The 24,605-nt window shown below is 42.4% G+C and overlaps 1 protein-coding gene across 5 annotated transcripts in view; it reads right to left on the reverse strand.

Moving 5' to 3' along the window:
- The window catches only part of MEGF10 (multiple EGF like domains 10), a 179,894-nt gene extending 158,195 nt beyond the window's left edge, over positions 1-21,699 (reverse strand). For 2 of the 5 annotated variants that reach the window (XM_077462151.1, XM_077462150.1), the window contains exon 1: positions 21,448-21,698. The gene's annotated coding sequence lies outside the window, so the exon portion shown is untranslated. Of the gene's footprint in view, positions 1-21,447 lie in introns of all 5 variants that reach the window. The other 3 variants (XM_077462149.1, XM_077462148.1, XM_077462153.1) reach the window with 2 other exon arrangements.
- Positions 21,700-24,605: the final 2,906 nt, after the last annotated feature.

The raw sequence follows: 24,605 nt of genomic DNA on the forward strand, positions 1-24,605 counted from the left end.
TGCGTTGTATCAAAGTTTACACCCGGCGCTTAATTCCAGACACGTCAGTGAATACCAGAACTTGGTGGAATGCATGAGAATGATTAGCATGGCTAATGATGAGAAGAAAGATGAAGTTACAGATCACACAACTACTGTTAAACCAAATGTGCAAAGAAAACTTGAAAATAAATGTTTCAAGTGAACCTGATCTGGCCTAAATATGTTCTAAGGTAATAATGTGGGGCCTACAAGTACCTGTTGTAGTCTGCAAACTGATCCCATGACCATGTGGAGCTCTATGGGAATCTAGACCCAGGGTGGACATTATCGTTGATAGATATAAGCCTGCAACTATGCATTCCTCTGAGTAAGGCAACAGCAGGCAAAACGCGTTAGAACTGTTTTACTGGATGTACTGGATATACTTGTGTAGCCATTAAACATTGAAATCCTTTATTGGCTAAGTCCACCGAGTTGCCAGTTTATCCACTTGCTGACCACCCACAGTAAATATACTTCATTACTTCGACTTTAAATAACGGGGTTATGGCAGCAGCTAGCTGCCATAACTCCAGTATCATTTTTTTATTGTGGAAGATTGGTCGTTGGATAAAAGCGGTCCTGTGGATGGATTGGCCGCGGGATCACTTTTAGAGGCGACGGGAGAGGTTTCCCGCTGCTTCCCGTTTGTTTCCGAGCTTACCAGACCCCGGAAGTGATCCGATGCAGCTGTTCGCTGGGCAGGACGTCAAGTGAGGCCAAGATGGCCCCCACTCATCTCTATGGACTTGGAGGACCAGAGCGCCGTCTAACGTCACTTTCAGTTCTGGGAATAAACACTTTTTTTTTTAAACTAAAAATGTCAAAAACATATTTTTTTCTTTTGCTTTTAAAGGAAAATGAGAGATCTGGGGTCTTTTTGACCTGTCATGCTTATTTCTATTACAAGAGATGTTTAAAGCGTCACTTTTAGAGATTTTTAAGTACTGTAGTTTGTCGCCAATCCATGAGCAATTTTAAAGCATGACATGTTAGGTATCTATTTCTATCTATAGGCATCTATTTACTCGGCGTAACATCAACTTTCACATTATACAAAAAAAATTAGGGTAGCTATTGTTTTTTTTTTTTTTTTTTTAATTCGTTAAAGTGTATTTTTTCCATACAATACAGTGCGACATAAAATATTGCAACGATCGCCATTTTATGCTCTAGGGTCTCTGCTAAAAAATTATATATGTTTGGGGTTCAAAGCAATTTACTAGCAAAAGAATACTGATTTAAACTTGCAAACAAAAGTTCCAGAAAAGGCCTAGTCAGCAAGTGGTTATATCTATCAACGTTAAAAGTATTGATGGACTGCACATCCCAGCCATGAGCACCAGTCTTCAGTCTTGGATAGCATCACCAGCAGTAGAGCTTGGGGATTGTATTTAGTATTGTATTGTATTCCAGGCTAGACATTAGCCCTGATTGCTTACCAACAGCAGATTACTACTCACTGCCATTCAACTGTCATGTGTAGTGCCTCTACTGTCCAAAGAAATTCTAGCATTTACAGTTGAACGACTGGGGTGAGGATTAAAGTGGTTCTAAAGGCAAGACATTTGTTACCTTAAAGCGAAAGTCCCACACATTTTTTTTTTTTAAAGTCAGCAGCTACAAATACTGCAGCTGCTGACTTTTAAAATAAGGACAATTACCTGTCCATGGTGCCCACGATGTCGGCACCCGAGACCGAACTGTCCCTCGGTCCTCGGATGCTGCCGCCGCCAATTAGGGAAATCAGAAAATGAAGCCTTGCGGCTTCATTTTCCGGTTCCCTACTGCGCGTGTGTGAGTCAGAATGGTCCCTACTGTCTCTGGGACCCGCGGTGGGACAGAAAGAGGCGTAGACTCCCACAGGAGTCTATGCCCGGAAGGAAGTGGGTGCAAATACCTGTCTTTGACAGGTATCTGCACCCACCTCCCCCCTGAAAGGTGCCAAATGTGACACCGGGGGGGGGGGGGGGGGGATGGGGAGGGTGTTCAAAAAAAGCGGAGGTTAAATTTTTGTGTAAACCTCCGCTTTAATGCATTCTCTGATGTAAATGTCCCCCCACCACCATAAATACTTACCTGAGTCCTTTCTCGATCTATCTCGATGCTTGTCTGCAGTGGCTCTTTCCTCTCTCCCTGCTTTAACAGGGCACATAGGCCTGTAAAGAGCCATTGGCTTTTGCTGCTGTCAATCAAATCCTGTGAGGTGGGAGCGGGGCTGAGCCGCGCTGTGTGTGTCTATGGATGCACACAGCCTGGCTGGCTTGCTATGGAAGCACTCGCAGAAGAGGAGGGGCAGAGAGTGCAAGCAGGGGACCCCCAGGAAAAGGAAAATACCGCTCTGTGCCATACCATTGAGCCAGTAAGTATAACATGTTGATTATTTTAGAGACATGCCTTTAGAACCGATTTAAGTTTACAGTGTATCTATGATCAAAATGTACAGCAAAATCATATATTCATTTCCACAATGTATTAAACTATTTCTAGTCTACTCCTATTAATCTGAATAATCTTGAAGTTTGTAACCTTACTTTGTGAAGCTTTCCACACATTTACGTCTTTGAAGTCTGTGACACATATTCACTATACCTTGTCAGTGGGCACTACTGTGTCACGCGTTTCACAGATCCTGCATTTTGAACTACAGAGGTGCTGAGAGGAGGAGTTTTAGGAGGCATAGTCAATATAGAAATCATTGCTTGCGGGTACCAAGGTACCATGGGATATGTAGTCTGTAGAAATTGAAAAGAAAACAGAGAAGAAACTGCAAAGCATGCAGGGGATCTTGGAAGTTGTGGAAAGAGATGGACAGACGACAGGCAGCACTCACAGCATTAAAGGAGATTATTAAAGTAAGCTTTTATTAGGTTGTCAAAAATAACTATTGTTTGTATTACTATTACAATGTTGATGCTCCTTCCTCCCTGATGCTATTGCCCCAAAACCTCCACTTCCTGCCTTTATTTTATTTTTTGCTGTGCTTATTACAGCCTGTACCCTCAGGAAGTGGGTTGGATGATGTGTGTCCCATTGATGAGGTGTTAAGTGAAATGGGAAGCATAAAGGTTAGGTTACATTTAGGGATCATGATAAAACTGGATGCTAGACCTAAGCACTGTCACATAGGAGGAGGTCACATGTCCCACCATGCCAAGAAGTACTGGATATTGTTACTGGTTCTCATGGAGGAAGGAGTGGTAGGGGTCCACTGGCAAGGTGAGTAAGAGTGGGTAAGGGTGGACCCTTTGCAAAGATACCGTCACTTTGCCCTGAATGGGAAAGGTGACAGTGTGTCCATAAGGGACAAAGGTTAGTAGTAGTTAGACTGACCAGCTCCTATCCATTTTCTGGCTTCAAATAATTCAGGCCAATGTGAAGGGTGTAAACATTGCAGTGTACCCTGGCACTGAGCTGTTGTATGCTCTTGGGCAGTGGTTCTCAACTCCTGTCCTCAGGGCCCACTAACAGGACAGGCTTTGTGTATTACCTTGGGGAGATGCAGACTAGAATACTACAATCACCGAGCAGCAAATTATATCACCTGTGATGTATTTCCGTTCTCTTGCAAACCTGGCCTGTTAGTGGGCCCTGAGGACAGGAGTTGAGAACCCCTGATCTAGGGGAAGGCTAATCTAAATGTGTTTCTTATCCTGAAAGTTGTAGGGTCCCGGTGGTGAGGGGGTATTTGATGGGGTAAGCATAATGGTAAAATTAAGTTTAGGGGTCATGACATGTATGGCAGTAAATTATTATTTTTTACTTTTTTTGAGGCTTTAAACACAATGGGGGGGGGGGGGGGGGATTGACTAAAACTGCTGCACACAGAATATGGTGCAGCTATGCATAGTAACCAATCAACTTATAGGTTTTATTGTCAAAGCTTTATTGAACAAATGGAAGTTAGAAGCTGATGGGTTACTATGCACAGCTGCAGCAGATCCTCTGTGCACCAGTTTTAGTAACCCCCCCCCCCTCCACATTGTATGCAAACGTCTTGACACGGAAACCTAATGTACCAATAAGCCATGTACCCACCATAGAGTTGTGATTGAATTGTACTTTTAGCCATGTAAACAATAGGCAGTGGCTGGATAGCTGTGATAACTGTAGTGTTTTTTTGAATAAATAGATACATGGAAAGAAATTCTCTCTTTTAGTACAGACTCTAAACTAAGAACTGCTTTTATTTTGTAGCCAATCATATTCAGATTGTGAGAGGTCCATCTGTTATTTTCCAGTGTGAATTTGAATCTAGCAGCTGTTGCTACATACAGTTTTATGGGACGCTCAAACTAATTGTAAAAAGAACTGTCTGTTTTTATCTAAATTACACAATACGATTTAGAGGGATAGCTCTTTTGCAGTGCAGGCTATCACTTTAGATGCTGATAAGCTATGTCTAATGCAGCATTTACATAGGTGTATTGGTTTTCTGTATTTTGTATTTGTGTTGTTGTTACAACAATAGGAACCCAATAAACCAAATTATCATTTTTTTCCCACGTTAAAAAACTGAGATGCACAATCATTCAAGCAATAACTCCTAGAAAGGCAGCAAGTTAGACATAGAATTGCAGGAAAGTAATATGATGCTATTTAGCATACCATGCCTTTGATATGCATATGAGTTGGTCCTAAACTATAAATGTCAGTAAACATTACCATCATGTTTATCTGCGCCTGAATTTTAAACCAGGGGAAGACAGATAATGCAGTTAAAATCACACCTTTAATAAAATAGCAAAAAACACAGTTGAGGAACATAGTCAAAAACTGAAGCCAGGGTTTGGATGCCAGAGCAGTTAATCAGACGAGCCGGGTCAGGAAGCCAGAAGTCAGCATAGTAAGGAGAAAAAACAGGAACAGGTATCGGGAGAGACGTTGGCCAGGCCAAGTCATACACAGGAACACACTGGAGATCATAGACCACACAAGGGCATGGGGAAAATTAGCGAACCTGTTTAAAGTGGAGTTCATCCAGAAGTGGAACTTCCACTCATCTGATTCCTCCCCCCCTCTGGTGCCACAATTGGCATCTTTCAGGGGGAGGGGGGGACAGACTTTCCCACTTCCAGGAGCCTCTGCCAAGGCTATTGACGTCAGAGCTGGGGCTTTCTCCTCCTCCCTCTTCCTTCCCTTGTCGCCGGGCCAGTAGGAGAGAGGAGCGGGCCTTGCGCATGTGCAGTAGGGTTCCCGGCATGAAGCCGAAAGGCTACACTGTCAGCTACCCTGTAGCCGAAAGGCTACACTCCTGGGTATGGAAACATCAGCTGCAGTGCCGACATCGCTGGACTCCAGGACAGGTACATGTCCTATTATTAAAAGCCAGCAGCTGCAGTATGTGTAGCTGTTGGTTTTTTTTTTTTTTTTTTTGGATGGACCTCCACTTTAAATAGCCAAAAGGGGCTGGCTGTAGGCTGGACCAATGAAGCATTTTAATGGTCACCAGCTAAGTCACTGTGGAAACAACGAGTGGCTGGTAATTAACTGACAGCTGAGAAGTATCTGTGCACTGAAAGAAAAGTGCTGCTAGTAAATAGCAGGATCCCATCCCTGACCACACCATATATATTTCAGCTGTTCTGATTTTAATTGTAAAATAAAATAAAGGTAAACTTCAAGCAAATAGAGTTAAATGCATAACTAAAATACACACACACACACACATATATATATATATATATATATATATATATATATATATATATATATATATATGTGATCTGTTTCATCTGGTGACCCAAGCACACCTGCCAGACACAGCCAAGCCATCATGCAAGCAATAAAGTCTGATTAGAGACCTGACCCAGCCTGTAACTGGACAGCAAAGCAGTACTAGCACACTATGATCTCTCCTCCTGTAAGCATTCTCACATTTTTAGACTAAAAACACTGGGATTAATTTACTAAAACTGAAGAGTGCTAAAACAGCTTCTAACTTCAGCTTGTTTAGTTAAGTACTGACAAAAAAACCTGGACGCGGATTGGTTTCTATGCAGAGCTGCATCAGATTTTGCACAATTCAGTTTTAGTAAATCAACCCCACTATGCCAAGTAATTACACCTTAATTAGTTCAAGTGTTGATCTCTCCCTCCAAGCGTGCTGCTGTGCAGGAGATTAGAGGAGGCCAATATCAAGAACAATTCATGTACTTATGTTAAAAAAAACTTTAAAATTTTTTAATACATAGCTGAATTAAATGTTGTTTTTTAACGTTCAACTTTAACAATCACTATTTTTTTTTTTCACAATCTCTATAAGAGGCACAAATCAGTGAAGAGTCATGCAGAAATACACCAAAACATATGTTAAACATATTTTGTGACCTATTAAATAAGGCATACTGGGCTACTTGTAAACCCCCCTGGGGACCTCAGGCTAGCTTAAACTATAGCCCTATATATAAGCAACCTTGTCAGTCAACCATTAATGATGCTTCTTTTATACAGCTGTCACTTCAACTGTATTGTCCATCCATTGTTGGCCATTGAGGCTCAATAAGAAACGCTTAAGGAAAAAACGTGCATTCAGGACACTCATAGTAAGATCTATATTTTACCGCTTGTATTTAAGGGGTGCAATCATAGATAATCAACTGGCTGGATAACAATTTGGTACTTAAAAGGAAAATCCAACATAAAGTTTTATCTGGGGAGAGTGTGCAGAGTTGGGCGTCTGATGTGCCAATGTGGCCCTAATCCATCATTTTGTAAACTAAATGCACTGATCTAAATTCAAAATCCTTGTGCTGCACTTTGACCCATGCACACTTTTATGTGATGACTGTCAGTATATGGACATCAGGACTTGAACTACATTAGAAGACCAGGGGCACAAAGGAGTGTGACATTACCACCGACTACCCCTCCATAAATAACATATTTCTGAAATACTATCTTAGGATTTTGACCAATTTTTAAGAGGATCTTCACTGTATCTAAGCACCACACACCAAAAACATTATTTAATTAATTTGTAAAATTCAAAGCAAAGTTCCCCATCCATCCATGTCTCTATGCTTTATTTTGTTGAGAAATGACTTTGAAAAATCCCCCCCTAGCACTTCTTGCCGTAACTATTTTTAATAAGGGCAAATGATTAATGTAGCATTTACTTCCTGGAATCCATCTGGCCTTAGCTCAAACATGCATTAGAGCTGCACGATTCTGGCCAAAATGAGAATCACAATTTTTTTTGCTTAGAATAAAAAGATTGCGATTCCCTTACGATTCTCCAGACGTAAAATCTTTCACATTATACAAAAAAAAATGGGCTAACATTACTGGTTAGTTTTTTTTTTAATTCATTAAAGTAATTTAAAAAAAAATTGCATTTGAAAGATCGCTGCACAAATACAGTGTTGATATAAAATATTGCAACAACCACCATTTTATTCTCTAGGGTGTCTACTAAAAAAAAATATATAATGTTTGGGGGTTCTAAGTAATTTTCTAGCAAAAAAAAAAAATGTAACTTAAAACCAGCAAATGCCAGAAAAAGGTTTAGTGTTTAAGTGGTTAAACTTTTTTTCACTTACACGCAATAGTTACGATGTTTATACTTAAGTTCAACTGATAAAGAATATTTTGATTCTTGGCAGACTACCCAGTTTTTTCTTTCTTTTTGAGGGCTGTGGCTTCAGAAGAGCAGAGAGAATTCTTTGCATAGAAAGAATTGTGAAACACTTTAGTCAAGATCGCAATAACGATTCTTGACAATTAATTGTGCAGCTCTAACATGCATGCAGGAGAGTGTGCTTAGCTGAGAAAACCCCTCCTCCTCTCCTTAAGATTCCCGGGATATATGATATAATTTGCCAAGGCAAGAAACCAGGAAGTAACTGAAGAAATGGAGAAAAAAAAAAGTTTAAAACCAGTAAATATGCTATACTTTCCTATCTATTTACTAAAGCTAGCAGCATGAGGATTAAAAACAATCAATGGTGATTGGGAGAGTGAAGTTCCACTTTAAATACTTATAATTTTACATTTGTCTAGTTAAGAACGCTGTCTAGTCTAAGTCAAAAGCATATTTCTGTAAAACATGTTGCTAAATTCAAAGAATATAATCTACTGATATTTCCAGGTAAATAGTTCCAATTTGCAAAAGTCATTCAACCAGTGAATCTGCAGGTACGTTTGTTGTGTTGGGCCCAAACGATCATTCATTTACAATGAGCAGTAGTAAAATGCCCTATTATGGAGATGGGGATCCTGAGAAATACATATGTCTTTGTAACAAGATACGATGTAACAATACATGGAAACACTGGAGAGAATTAGCAAATTAATGTAACCATTGGTCCATCCTAATTGGGGAGTTCACTGGCCATATTACCATCACACTCCTTTCAGGGAAAAGCCTGGGTGCTGCAGAAACAACCAGTTGGTTAACGGCCAATTGGTATCAAAATAGAGTGATGACGGGGTCCCGCGTGGTCCTCAGATGGTGCATTAGTACTTACTATTATGTGATCACTTTAGTAAAGATTATATGATATAGATGAGACAAGAAGTGAGGTTAAATCTCCCCAGTTGAATCATGCACAGCAATAAAACCTTGACAGAAGTACTTGCTCTCCCCCAGGCCATCCAAAAAATGGCTTAGGCTGGCATTGTGCTTAAAGCGTAACTCCACTTCTGTTGAAACAAAAAAAAATTCCCCTCTGGGTGATTTATGTACAATACAAGGATTTTAACAAACTTTGTATTCCAACTTTTTGTTATTCTGAAGAAATCCCTGTGTGTTTGTCTGTGTCCTGTGACCTGTATGTGGTAAGTGAATCTAATGGGAGTGATTTCATAGTTATCAATCAGTTGCTGCACCTGCAGGGCTCTAATGAGGAAAGCTGTTGTGTCTGCATCCCTTTAGATGTGATTCCTATTGGGAATATCTCATCAAACATTACGTTTTTGTTGCAGGGGATGTCTGAAATCTGACTTGTATCTTAGTAAAGAGCCAATCACACAAGTAGGAAATTATGTTTCTGGGGGGGCATTCACTAGACCTTATGCTAGAGAGCATGAGGTCTTGTGAGAAGCCGAGAGGGCCTATAGTTCTACTTTAATGCTGCAGAACAGACACATCATGCTTACTTCCCTTTGACATCGGAAGATGCGGAGCAATTTCATCACTACAGAACTGCCAGAAACCAGTGGGACCTGAGAACACCCATCTACTGCCTGGGGAAGTCTGGTCAGAAGTGGTCTTCATGGAAGAATTGTGGCCATCCCTCATAGAAACAAGGCTAAACGACTCAACTATACACAAAAACAGAGCAACTGGGGTGCAGAAAAATGGCAGCAAGTGCTCTGGACTGATGAGTCAAAATATGAAATATTTGATTGTAGCAGGAGGCAGTTTGTTCGCTGAAGGCAGGGCTGGACTGTGACAGAAATTTGGCCCTGGACTTCACCCAGACCGGCCCACTTACATTTTGAGTGTCCCATCAGCACTCCCTTACATCAGAATGTCCAATCACCAGCCCCCTTACAACAGAGTGTCCCATCAGCACCCCCTTACATCAGAGTGTCCCATCAGCACCCCCTTACATCAGAGTGTCCCATCAGCACCCCCTTACATCAGAGTGTCCCATCAGCACCCCTTATATCAGAGTGGCCCATCACCAGCCCCCTTACATCAGAGTGGCCCACTGAGCCATCGGCCCACCGGGAAACTCCCGGTAGTCCCAATGGCCTATACATGCCTGGCTGAAATGCTGGAGAGTGGTACAAAAATGAGTTTCTACAGGAAACAGTGAAGCATGGTTGGAGGTTCCTTGCAAGTTTTGGGCTGCATTTCTAAAAATTAAGTTGGAGATTTTGTCAGGATCAGTGCTTTCCTCAATGTTGAGAAATACAGGCAGATATTTATCCATCATGCCATCAAGGAGGCATGTGATTGGGCCCAAATTTATTCTGTAGCAGGACAATGACCCCAAGCATACAGTGAATGTCACTAAGAACTATCTTCAGCATAAAGAAGAACATGGAATCCTGAAAGTGATGGTTTGGCCCCTACAGAGCCCTGATCTCAACATCAAGGAGCCTGTCTGGGATTACACGAAGAGACAGAAGGGTTTGACACAGAAGAAGATTTGTGGTTACTTCTTCAAGATGTTTGGAACAGCCATGCCAAATTCCTTCAGAATCCATGTACAAGTGTACCTAGAAGAATTGACACTGTTTTGAAAGCAAAGGGTGGCCACACCAAATATTGAATAGATTTGGGTTTATTTTCTGTTCATTTATTTTCCATTTTGTTAATTGATAAAGAATAAACTATTAATGCTTCTATTTCTGAAAACATTCTTAATTTAGAGCATTTTCTCACAACTGCCTATAACCTCTCCCCAGTAGTGTGGGTGACGTGAACGTTTCTGCTAGGCCAGCCTTATAGCTGATATTGTATTATCTGTGTGAAGAACTGTATCCTATATTGGCAGACATTTCCATTATTTAGCAGCGCTCGTGTTTAGTGGAAAAGCTGATTTAACAGGTATACTTTTCAAAGTGACTGCTGAGAAAGCAAATATAGGCTCAGATTGGAAGAGCATGCATGGCTGCTCCTAAATGTCATGCTTTCACAGGTTAATGTATAAAGGAGGGCGCACCGAATCTCCTGCGAAATCATGACTAAATTTACTTGTAAAATGATCCGGATGGAAGAACATTATGGACTTTCCAATTATTAAATTCCATTTATTTTCAAAAGTTAAAAAAATGACATTCTTTAACAATTACATGCTAAGTAAATCAAAATTTGCTACTGCCATTCCCAGATAATCTGCAAGTGTGTGAAAGCCAGGCTGAATGCTTCTCCATTAAATCTAGGCTTACACATAGGAGCAGATAATATCGGCGGATGGTCACTACAATAGGAGGTAACACTATGAACTCTTTGTAACCTTTATGAAAAAAAGAAAGGATTACAGAAGACTGCTGAGCAATATGACATGATGTGTTACCTGTGATCCATGGAACTGTACTTACAGTATGTATGTGATAGTGTGAGGGAGATTTACTAAGACTGGAGCACACAAAATCTGGTGCCCCTGAGCATAGTAACCAACCAGCTTCTACCTTACACTTGTTCAATTAACCTTTTTATAATAAAACGTGGAAGCTGGTTGGTTACCATACATTGCTGAACCAGATCCAGTGTGCTACAGTTTTAGTAAATCCCCCCCTATGGGCAGTGGCGGCTGGTGCTCAAATATTTTTTTTGGGGGGGGGGGGGGGGCGCAAACAAACTGAAAAATTCTGAAAAATACTGAAACAAAACATTAATTGCAGCCTCACTGTGTCATCAATTGCAGCCACTGTGCCCATCATATGCAGCCAACTGTGCCCATCATATGCAGACTACTGTGCCCAGCAAATGCTTCACTGTGCCCATCATATGCAGCCACCTGTGCCCATAATATTCAGCCAAATGTGCTCATCATATGCAGACTCTGTGCCCAGCAAATACAGCCACTGTGCCCATCATATACAGCCAACTGTGCCCATAATATGCAGCCAACAGTGTTCATCATATACAGCCACCTGTCTCCATCATATGCAGCCACTGTGCCCATCATATGCAGCCACTTGTGCCCATAATATGCAGCCTTCAATATACAGGAAAAACATTTCCATAATATGCAGTCACCTGTGCCCATCATATGTAGCCACTGTGCCCAACATATGCAGCCAACTGTGCCCATCATATGCAGCCAACTGTGCCCATCATATGCAGCCAACTGTGCCCATCATATGCAGCATTTGTGCCTCACCGCCCACTGTCTGCCCGGCACTTACCCCATAAGTGGTGGTGGGTCAGGCAGCGGGACAGGTGGTGAGCTGTGGGATGGTAGCATGGCGATGGCTCCTGTGTGTCTTCTGACTCCTTTGTGCGTGTCTTCTTCCTGCTTGGTGCCAATGAGAGCGCCTGTGCCTTCAGCCAATCAGGTGCCCGGTATTACATCCGGGCCTCCTGATTGACTGAGAGGCAGTTCTGTGTTATCAAAGAAAATATTAATTTGCTTTGCTAACACACCTGGGCAAGCGCAATGGATGGCGCTCGCAGGTCACCTTTTTTGACGCCTATTAGGCTCTAATCAGGTGCTTAAAAAACACCCCCCTGCTGCTATAATTCAGACACTCAGTGCCCGAAAAGGGGTCGGATGCTGCATAGGGGGTGTCTACAGCGGCCATGGATAGATTCATGCAATGCATGAATCTATAGTACACAGACGGGGCGGCGCCCAAGCGCCCCTAATGGACCCACCGCCACTGCCTGTGGGTATCATGGACCTGTTCTGTTTTCTAAACACAGCCACTGATTGCATGGTCACTTGTATGCGCTGGCAGGAAACAGTGTCAATGCACCAATCCAGTTGCATTACACTGTTTACTTTATTTTTTTCTATTTTTTTGTTAGAACTTTATTGAATGTCACAAGTTACATTTCACAAAGTATTAGTTTACAGTTACAAAATTTCCAAAAAGACCCCTATGTAATTCTTCATTCCCAGGACAGTACATACCAGCACCTTTTTTTTCAAATGCTGTACCTCCTTCCATTACACATGCAGTTTTGGGGGGGGGGGGGTTCTCCACCCCTCAATCCCCCTCCATCCTTCCATTTGCTGAATGGGCTGGACGCTACAATTGTGCATCCCTGTATATAGTGTGTACTGCGCTATCCAAAAATAAACCCAAATAATGAACTCGCAGCAACATATTCTGTGAGACACACACAGTCAAATTCAATATTCAAAAGTAAAGTTGCGCTAAATTGTGACATATAAGTGAAGACAGCAATACTGCAAACAAACAATGTCCATACAGTGATGTAAGAAACAGTCCCATGGTGCGCTACTAATCACCAGAATAAAGTGTGAATATCAAAGGAAAAACCTCTACCGTATAAATTTGCCACTTACCAGCCCTTTTGACCTCCTATTACAGAAGGTCTATCCCGCTTGTGGCTATTTTACCCAGCCAAAGACTTCTATCCTCTAGTGGAACCAAGTTGGAAGGCGCCCGCCGCTTAAAGGAGGACCCAATCAGATGAAGCTCCAAAAAGTAGAGATAAGGCTTCCATAGTGTCAAATCTCCAACATGAAGTTTATTATAAAAAACAATTGCACTTACAAAAAAGTGGTTAAAACATGAATTAAATAAGCCAGTTGGCTCTCAGGTGGCAGCCCATCCGTCTGGGACCTGCACAAACGCGGTGACATCAGCACGAATTGTGCATCCCTAGCAGCTCCTCCGAGCTGTTGGAACTGTAAGCTTGCGCAGCAGGCTCTGTCTCTTTCTAGCCAAGTTCAGCCACTGCAGCTAGAGATGGAGATGAAGGGCCTTGAGAATTTTCTGGGGGTGTGCAATTGTTGTGTTCTGCAAACAGCAGGATGGAGGGGGATCGAGGAGCCAGTGGTTTTTGCAGGGACATACTCCCACAGCTACATGTGTTATGGGGGCACATGCAGCATTTGAAAAAGGAGTGCTGGTATGTGGCTTTTTGGGAAATGTTGCTGAAATTGAACGAACACTTTAAAAGAGAAGTTTAGGATCCAATGCTGCATCCATCCCCCGCCAGCTCTAAGGCTGAGAACTGAGCAATCATCTAGAGGAATTGTGCCTCATCTTTGTTGTTATTGGAAGTAACTCTGCCCCTTCATTGGTATCAGTGGGGGGAATTATGCCCCATTGTTGATATTGACTATCAAAATAGTGCCCCAGGGGCTGGATAAAAGCAAGCAAAGGCCCCTCAGGCCGCAATTCGGAGACCACTGCTCCAGAGAGCTCAGTGAGGAGAGCTGAAAGACGATTGGAGAGAAGGGAACACCCCCCTTCACACAGCACATGGGAACAAAGCTGAGGCTGTCAATCACAGGCTGGAGCTCCCTTCCCTGTCACCTTTTTACCTCTTCAGGAAAACTCGTCAAAAGTGATTCATGCTGATAGCAGAGGAGCGAAGCACCAGACAGAAATGACACTTAGTGTTTTTAATTGAGACGAGTACACTCTATAGAGGCATATGCTTTGTTCATATTTCATGTCTGAGGTTTTCCAACACTTTAATAAAGACCAGCTACAGTAACCAATCAGGTATCAGCTCTTAGTTGCAGCTAAAATCTAATTAGTTGATGTGGGTTATTTCCCTTTGCACTCTGTTATTAAATGAAGCCCAAAGTGTTTCTCCTCAAAGAAACATTGTACAATCATTTCTATATTCCCAGAGATCAGGCTTAGCACTTTCAGCCACAAAGAACCCCTCCCTGACAACAGAAAATTAGTTACAGCAGTGGAGACATCAAATGAATGATTCCCCATGGAAAATAAGATCAATGTACAAATGGTGTAAAGTAGTTACATCATAGCTCACGTAAGGTACCCTGGAAGAGTTTCCAGGGCCTAAAACGAAACATATAGCATGGCACATAATGATTTTTAATTCACCCCCACCATCATCACATGAATATACTGTTCAACTGTAGGTTGTTATGAACCTAAAAAAAAGGATATATTTTAGAGCAGGCATTCTCAACTAGAGTACCTTGAGCTGCGCCTGATTGACCTCCCCTCTGATGGTCCTGCATAGTTCCAGAGCTAACTCCATTTGGTAGAACCAGTAGCATGATGCCAATGATCTTTTTGGCCTGGTTTACAAAGGCGTACTACAGCGTACACCCATTGGAGGGCTGTGTTTGCCCTTTCCTACTGCAAGGAATCATTTTTCATGTGCCCAAAATTGGGCTTTAAAGTAAAAGCTATCAAAGCTATTTAAAAAATAATATTTCAGTATTTAAAAATAAAGCATGACTTGACAACACATGATGGTATGGAGAATAACAAAGCAGAAATTAAACAAATAAAGGGTACACATGGCTTCCTGACATTTGGCAGGCACATTGTATAATCTAAGTGTGACATCCCTAGTTCCTTCTTAACGTAGAACAGGGGTTTCCAGACCTTGTACACAAAAGGACCAGTTTACTGTCCTTCAGGTTTTAGAGCAGGGGTAGGGAACCTTGGCTCTCCAGCTGTTTTAACACTACAAATCCCATCGTGCCTCTGCCTCTAGGAGTCATGCCTGTGATTGTTATGGTCTTGCAATGTCTGATGGGACTTGTAGTTTCAAAACAGCTGGAGAGCCGAGGTTCCTTACCCTTCTTTAGAGGGACCAGACTGTGCCCAATGGACATAGACAATGCTACATCATTGGTTTTATTGGGAGGATTAGCACCGCATCGATGGTGTCAGTAGGAGGAAGAGTGCCCCCCATTGTTGGTGTCAGTGGAAGGAATAGTGCCCCATCGATGGTGTCAGTAGGAGGAAGAGAGCCCCATTGTTTGTGTCAGTGGAAGGAATAGTGCCCTATCGATGGTGTCAGTAGGAGGAAGAGTTCCCCATCGATGATGTCAGTAGGAGGAAGCATGCCCCATCGATGGTGTCAATGGAAGAAATAGTACCCCATCGATGGTGTCAGTGGGAGGAATAGTGCCCTGTCAGTGGTGTCAGTGGGAGAAATAGTGTCCCATGGGTGGTGTCAGTGGTAGGAATGGTGCCCCATCTATGATATCATCAGGAGGAAAATTACCCCATCAATGGTGTCAGTGGGAGGAATAGTGCCCCATCGGTGGTGTCAGTGAAAACAAATTGTAAAAAAAAATAATAATAACATTTTAAAAAATAATAACAAAATAAAATTATAAAAAGCAAAAACTACGGACACCAATTTAATCTCTACTGACTCTACTGCTCATGTGTGTTTGAGCTTTGGGGTGAACACCCTAATTAATGCAATAGGCTGCACGCATCTATGACCCCAAGAGCCAGAGAAAGGCAAGCAAAGGGCCACAGTTTGAATACCACTGACAGAAGATAAAAGACATTCAAGGGGCACAACCAGCCACTAAAGCAGACTGATCTCACATTCTATAGTGTGTACAGAATGAAAATTGGGTTTAAACAAAGACATTTGGCATGAGGTGATGACAGCATGAGGTAAAGTTTATCTTGTGGCAGTGGGAGGCAGCTGATATGAGTGTCACATCATGTGGAGAGCTCTTTTCAAGGGTCAAGAGAATGTTATATATCTGCCTTCTTTATTGTAGACATTTGGTTCCACCCCTGCAATATTCTACTATTACTACTCCCTCCTAGTAGTCCCTGCTATGACACTAATTACACAGCCGAAGTAAACCTAATGTCTTTTACACCTGCTTCCCCACAGTGGGTGTTTCTCATTCACTTTCCATGTCTTGCTCAAGACTTCCCATGTTTTTGCCAAAATAGAAAAAAAAAAAGACATTAGTGTGGCCGGTCAGTTGGAGGCTTTCCATGGAGGACTCTCCAGCTGTCAGCTAGCAGGTGTAAACACAAACAAAGTTCAGTCAGCTCATCTAGTGTATACAGAACGATCGTCCATTTACTTGGTGTGCCTAAGAAAAGTTACACTGATTTATCATTTGCTATAAGCTACCCATACACATGGGCCTGTGTGATTTTTTTTTCGTAAGTCTTGCAACTTCGCATTACAAGAGGAATCCCATTTCTTGCTATAGTGTCTAGTACCTGTGCAATTTTCCCCAGTCTGTTTTTGAAAATGCTTCTTTTGGTGAGACCCGGTGCAATTTTGGACCTTTCAAGATGCATCAAAAATGAATGTATATGCACTTTATTGTGTTTTTGATGTGTATTTTGGAGTTAAAGCCCCCCCCCCCCCCCCAGCAGCTTCTACTCTTCATAGGATGCAGAGAGGATGGAGAGACAAGGCTGCAGAATCTTTATCCACCGCCTGGTCAGAGTGAGGCCATTGGTGCATGATCCCATCTACCACCAACGCAAACATCACAACAAGCGTCATATGGCATGGGAGGAAATTGCCCATTTCTGAATTTCTGCAGTATCAATAGAACATTTTGATGAACTGGATAAACAAATCTAAACCTCCTCATTGATATTTGCCCAACACTGGTACCCTGAGATACTTTTAATCCTCATGCTGTTTTAATATACCATTATAAAATGATTGTGGGAAAATTAGATGCCAGGTATTGGTAGCCTAAAGCAGCCATGTGCTGCATTGTCATGCAGTGAAAAATGTAGGACTGGATGCAATTTTATGCAGTGAAGCGCTATACCGCATTAGAACACAATAAAGTGCATAAAGTTGAATGAAATGTCATTTTATGATATTTCAATAAAGTTAACAAAATGGTAAACAGTGCAATGACTTGTAACAAAGCATTGCAATGCCCCCACACAATGCACACGGATGGGTGTAAGTTATACACAGCGTAACACCAGCTGATGTGAACGGCTCCTAAAGGAATCATATATAAGTGGAAACTGCCATTGTTGACTTCTTATTCTAAAAAATACTATTTGCCTGGCTGTGGTGCTGACCTTCCTGCTTCAATCCTCTGAGTTATGTAGATAAAGACTTCTGACTTTTCTATGACTTTCCCAATCTGTACACTTGTTCTGGCTTAGAGACTCAGAAGCCAGAAGGTCAGCATAGGAGCCAAGCAACTAACAAACTCTTAAAGTACAGCCAAAGCTCATTTGGCTTTACTTCTCCCATGGACCACAGAAGTGCAGTCCATTCTGCACTCCTGTGACCCGTTTTCACCAGACAGTGGGCTGAAGTCTGCTGTCGGCTGACATCACAGAGCCAGTCCAGAGTCGGAAAAAGATTGTGACATATGATCAGGAGCCGCCCACATGTCTGGACTGGCACCGAGAGCCTCTGAGAGCCTGAGCCGACTGCTCCGGCCTTCCCACAGCCCAGCATTCAGGTGAGCACTGGATGGGAGCAGAGCAGAGAGCTGGTGACTGTCACCAGCTCTCTGCTCAGGGAGCGATCGGTGGCGTTTGATCGCTCAGTTCGCAGTGTTAGAGCCGGCGGAGGACAGATGCATTGGACTGGTGCTGCATCAAGCTACAGTTGGTAATTATGATTCTAAAAAAAAAAACATTCCGATTTAAGCTGGCCATAGTCGGTGTGACTTTCTTGCAATCACAAGCTGCGGGAAGGAAAATTAGTCAATTCCCCCATCGGCACTGACTGTTGAATGCCTCCCGCAAAGCTATTGATTATTGCTAGCGGTTATAGCCATTGACAAAAATTCCATGAAAATTCCAACACGATGGTTGTACTCAAGTTGATAGATCAATCAGCCTGCCTGTGCATGGTTCCAATCTTGGTTCCTGCTGAACCGGTCGAGATTCGAACCATCTATAACCAGCTTTAGGTTCACCATACACAAGGCGATCTCAGGGAGCGTAAGAGGACACAGGGCCACACAATGAGATTATAGGAGAAGTTTAAAGTGGTTGTAAACCCTTACAAACCACTTTGACCTACAGGTAAGCCTAGATTAAGGCTTACCTGTAGGTCCAAGAAATATTTCCTAAACCTATATGGTTTAGGAGATATTTGCCCGAAAACAGCCACTGCTGTCTACGGCGCGCAGGCGCACTGAGCGCGGCATTCTCAATGATGGAGCTGCCACGCGTGACGGCTCCCGTGCGCATGCGCGGGAGTGACGTCATCGCGGCTTCGCTGAATGACAGCGGCGGAGCTGTGAGACCCCACCAAGAAGATGGATGCGGCGGACTACAGGGGACAGCGATGACTTCGCTGGCTCCTGTGTCAGGTAAGTGACACATAATGGACTACTATGCGATGCATAGTAGTCCATTATGCTTTGCCTTTGCAGGGAATGAAAGAGGAAGTAAACTCATCAGGCTGTATTTCACTGTCAGGGCAATAAGGATGTGGGACTCTCTTCCACAACTGGTGGTGTCAGCAGGGAGTATACATATTTTTAAGAGACTCTTGGACATCGATCTTAAAGAACACAGCATATAGGGATTTGGAAAATGATTATCGACACTGACATTCACAGGTTGAACTGGATGGACTATTGTCTTTATTCGACCTTACCTACTATGCAACTATGAGATTGTACAATCAGATCCTTTAGGCTCCATGCACATCTGGGAACAAGCATTCCTGCTCACGATTTTTTTAAGTGCTATTTACACGCATTTCTAAGGTAGTCAATTCACTTTAATGGGGCTCAACTATGTGTGTTTGTTGCCCAAAAGAAGCTCCTGCTCCTTTCTGAGCAATGATTTTCACGTGGTTTTTAAAAGGTACGTTTTGCCACGATTTCCAATTACAGCAAAATCGCACTGTACTTGGGGTGCCATTAAGAATGATGCCACCCGGTTGCGCATTGCACATTTAACCACGATTTTAAAGCAATTCGTGAACAATGCCTTAGTGATAAATGTAAATTCCACCAATATTTTGTTGTTTTTATGTTATATTATTGTCATAGTTTACTTCACATTGTCTGCACGTGTACTTTAGGTGGAGAAAAATCGTTAAATATTTACTCATTCCAAAGTAACCAGTCAGAAGTCCTTTTCTATCAGCAGTTTACCTCTTACTGATTAATATACAGTTATTAATTAAATAATTAAGAGATTAATTATAAAAGAGGCAAATAATCAAAAAAGAACAAAACCCATCCAAAGTAGAGTAAAAGCTGGTCATTGCACCGCTCCCAGCAGGGATCTGGATCTTACAGAATATTCATTTCACCAATGTTCATTTGTATCGACTACTCACAAATATGTCACAAATGGTGACAAATGGGTGTCTTCTCTTCTTACACACCAATCTACTTCCAATGGTGTCTGCATGCAAGGAGCACAATCCGATCTTTGATGAGCACAGAGGAGCCACAAAAGTAAACCAGCCACACAAAAGAAGCTCTTCAGACAACAGTAACGTTCGTCCTTTCTGCTCTCTAAGTGGCGTTCCATCGGACTTTATGGGGGGGATTGTATTATAAATATAGGTGCATTTTCCATGCGCCAAATCAGCAATGCCGTTACGCCACTTCTGTGTGTTGTTGCACCAGCCGCACCAAATCGATTCAAAGCTCAGCACACACGTGACAATCTGATTGTACAATCTCTTTTAGATCTTCCAACAACTATGTAGTACAAGGGTCTGGATACAAATGGACTGGCTAGCTTAGGTAGGTCCTCATAGTACGTTTTGGTAAATCTAAAGTTGATTGTACAAAGACAGTAAAGTGTAAATTGGCCCTAAAGAAGAATAATGCCATTGTAAAGAATAATCTGATTGAAAAGTGTGCGGGCAGTTTAAGGGCTCATTCGCATTTGCTATCGCTGCCCCTCCACAGTGGATCGCTTTTCAGAGGGTAGTTGACAGGCGTCTGGGAGGTGATAATTCGCCTCCTCGCCACCTGTTTCAACCTTGAAACATTTGCACCAGTTGCAGCGTGGCCCTATTCACTTGAATGGGTTGTGTTCGGTGGTATTGTCCACCTCCCGTTGGGTGGGTTGCGTTTGGTGGTGGTATTGACCACCCAGTGAGACATGGAGCAGAATTTTTGCTGTGGCACGTGTACAACCCCTGTATGGGTCTCCCCCACCCCGTTGTTGCTTAAGGGGTGCAGAATCTGCACCCCTTAAGCAACATCGGGGTGGGGGGGCCATACAGGGTTGTACACGTGCCACGGCAAAAATTCTGCTCCATGTCCATAAGCTACAATGGGGGGGGGGGGGGGGGGCAAACAGGGTTGTACACAAATGCCGCGGCAAAAATTCTGCTCCACCTCTCACTGGGTGGTCAATACCACCACCAAACGCAACAGTTCATTCGCCGTTTTTACGCCCCCCCCCCCCACGGTTATCTGTGCGAATGAGCCCTAAACGTGATATGAGACAGTTCCTGTTAATGTCCGATAGCGTGCGCCAAAGGAAATAAGCACTTTTTCCAATGTTCGAAATAAAGAATTGTTATAAAATGTGCATCATTACCAGAGTTGTAAAATTAGCATAGCAAGCAGGGGCGGACGGCGAGGAGGGAGAGGTCTGTGGATGGACAGTACACCGCCAGCAGGCAACAACTTTACAACACTTTTAATAATTTAACACATAAAACGCGAAATAAGCGCGCGTATGGAAATCAGCCCGTTTTTCTCCCTGCGCCAATCTTTTATAATCCCCCATTCTTATCTACAGCCCACCGATCTTTACATGGATGGGGGGCTAAGAATTGTAGCTGAGTGAGCCAAGGGAGACTCATCTATCACATTCACACCAATCAATGCATCACATTAGCAGAAGAGGTATGTCAGCACATCAGTAATCATTACCAATAGAGGTAAGTGCCAATCATCCAGCTAGAAGAGTGAATACAAGTCTATGGATCACCCCTACAGCTACAGCATCACAAGTTTCTACAATCCACCCCAATCAGGTTTATTACTCCCTAATAAGAAGATTCTATGGTCATAGGGCATGCACAATACAAGATCTGCCTCCTGGATTTATCCCAGCCTGCTCAGGAAACTTTCTCCTACTTTCTATGAGTCTTACCTGGATGATTCTGATGACTCTCCTCCCTTGCTCTGGATCCTGAAGATCCCACAAAAGTTCTCAGAATTTTCATCAACTCTCAATCATAATAGTTAGGCGATGCAATGCCTAGAGGAGGTAGGTGGGTCCTGTTGCTGGCTTGTCTCGTGCTGATCCTAGGCAGTGGCGATGTATTGTGTGCAGCCCTCCAGAGCTCAGCCTGGCTCAGAGTCTCCTCTGACTGCTGTCACTGCATCCCCCATTCACAGCTCAGAGTGTGCGGGAGGGGGCGGGGCCCTGCCATTGTCAGAGCTGCCTGGTTATGGGATCGCTTCTTCTTCCCCTATTGTCTGCCATTGGAGGCTGCAAAGCTTTGCTTGTTCTAGGATTTCTGGGCACTGAAGTATAGCATAGCTTAACCACTTAAGGACCGGAAGAAATTGCCCCCTTAATGACCAGGCCATTTTTTTGTGATACCGCATTGCGTCGATTTAACTGACAATTGCGCGGTCGTGCGACATTGTACCCAAACAAAATCGATGTCTCTTTTTTCCCCCAAATAGAGCTTTCTTTTGGCGGTATTTGATCACCCCTGCGGTTTTTATTTTTTGCACTATAAACAAAAAAAGACCATAAATTTTGAAAAAAAAAAACAATATTTTTTACTGTTTGCTATAATAATTATCCAAAAAAAAAACGAATTCATTCATCAGCTTAAGCCAATATGTATTCTTCTAATCTTCTACATATTTTTGGTTAAAAAAAATCACAATAAGCGTATATTGATTGGTTATAGGGTATAGATTTATGGCATTTTTATTTATTTTATTTTTTTACTAGTAATGGCTGCGATCAGTGATTTTTAACGGGACGGTGACATATTTGAATAATTATCAAAAAAAAACACATTTCTTCATCAGCTTAAAGAGGAAGTAAAGGCAGTTAAAAAAAAAATGCAACCTGCAAGGCAAAGGCATAATGAGCTAGTATGCATAGCATACTAGCTCATTATGAATAACTTACCTGAGAACGAAGCCCCCAAAGCTGTCCTCCATCTTCATGTTTGCCGCTGCCATGTATCCCGGAGTGACTTCCGGGTCTCGCTGCACCGGCGCTGTGAATCGCCGGAGCCGCAATGACGTCACTCCCACGCATGCGCACGGGAGCCAACACGAGTGGCATATCGCAGCGATCTGCGGCCTGCCCAGTGCGCCTGCGCGCCGCTGTAGACAGCAGTGGCTGTCTTTTTGTAAATATCTCCTAAACCGTGTAGGTTTAGGAGATATTTCTTGGACCTACAGGTAAGCCTTAATCTAGGTTTACCTGTAGGTCAAAGTGGTTTGTAAGGGTTTACAACCACTTTAAGCCAATGTGTATTCTTCTACATATTTTTGGTAAAAAAAAAAAATCAGAATAAGAGAATAAAAACAAAAAACGAATTTCTGCATTAGCTTAAGCCAATATGTATTCTACATATTTTTGGTAAAAAAAAAAAAAAAATCATAATAAGCGTATATTGATTCGTTATAGAGGATAGATTTATGGCATTTTAATTTATTTCTTTTTTTACTAGTAATGGCGGCAATCAGTGATTTTTAACGGGACTGCAACATATTTTAATAATTATCCAAAATAAACAAAAAAAACAAATTTCTTCATCAGCTTAAGCCAATATGTATTCTTCTACATATTTTTGGTAAACAAAAATCACAATAAGCGTATATTGATTGGTTTTAGGGGATAGATTTATGGCATTTTTATTTATTTATTTCTTTACTAGTAATGGCGGCGATCAGTGATTTTTAACGGGACTGCAACATATTTTAATAATTATCCAAAAAAAAAAAAAAAAACTAATTTCTGCATCAGCTTAAGCCAATATGTATTCTTCTACATATTTTTGGTTAAAAAAAATCACAATAAGCGTATATTGATTGGTTATAGGGGATAGATTTATGGCATTTTTATTTATTTTATTTTTTTACTAGTAATGGCGGCGATCTGTGATTTTTAGCGGGACTGCGACATTGTGGCGGACAGATCGGCCACCTAACTGACATTTTTAAAACCTTTTTGGCAACCAGTGACATTATTACAGTGTTCAGTGATAAAATTATGCACCTACATTGTATTAATGACACTGGCAGGGAAGGGGTTAACATCAGGGACGATCAAGGGGTTAAATGTGTTCCCCATTTGTGTTTTCTAACTGTATGGGGGACTGTGTGAGTGGGGACTGCGACATTGCTGCGGACAGATCGGACAATTTTGACACTGTTTTGGGACCGCTGACATTTATACAGCGATAGGTGTTATAAAAATGCACTGATTATTGTATAAATGACACTGCCAAGGAAGTGGTTAACACTAGTGGTGATCAAGGGGTTAAATGTGTTCCCTGGAAGGTGTTTCTAACTGTGGGGGGGGGGTAGACTGACTGGAAGAGTGATTAGTGATCGTCTGTTCCTGATCACTAGGAACAGATGATCACTCTGTACTCCTGGATTAGAACGGGGTCTGTTTGTTTACACTGACAGATCCTTGTTCTGGCTGTCTGTGGAGTGATCGTGGGTGGCCGGCAGACATCGCAGCTGCTGGCCACGTCCATCGGCTTGCCCGCCATGCAGCGGGCGTGCACGCCCGCTATAGATGCTAAACGAACTGACCTGACGCAGTATAATGACGGCGGCTGATCGACAAGTAGTTAAAGCTGAAGTCTGACCACAAAAACGTTCAAAATGATGTATCCCCCAGTAGCCACACATTATATAAGATGAGTCTCCTAAACGTTTGCAAACCCAGATATTAAAATAAAAAAGTGTCATTGACATCATCACTGTGCTGTACTCAACCTGTGCAGAGAGCAGAGCTGTGGGAGGGGCCCAGCAGCCTCCACCCACTACAGGCTGCTTACAGGAAATTACAGGAGGGGGCGGAAACCAGACCAATCGTCCTGCACAAGGAGAGGGAGCAGCAGTGACCGGTCTTCTTTATTACAGGAATGTCCTGCAAGAAGCAGAATTATTTTCACTGAAAAGAGAAGTATGGGATTTGGGTTATCTTTTTAACCACTTCAGCCCCGAAAGGATTTATCCCCTTAATGACCAGGCCATTTTTTGCGTTATTTTATTGCGCCGTCCTGCGAAGTTGTACACAAACAAAATTGATGTCCTTTTTTT

The sequence above is a fragment of the Lithobates pipiens genome, unplaced genomic scaffold (assembly GCF_037356315.1).
Source record: "Lithobates pipiens isolate NorthernLeopardFrog02 unplaced genomic scaffold, aLitPip1_a1.2 Scaffold_3, whole genome shotgun sequence".
Lineage (NCBI taxonomy): Eukaryota > Metazoa > Chordata > Amphibia > Anura > Ranidae > Lithobates > Lithobates pipiens.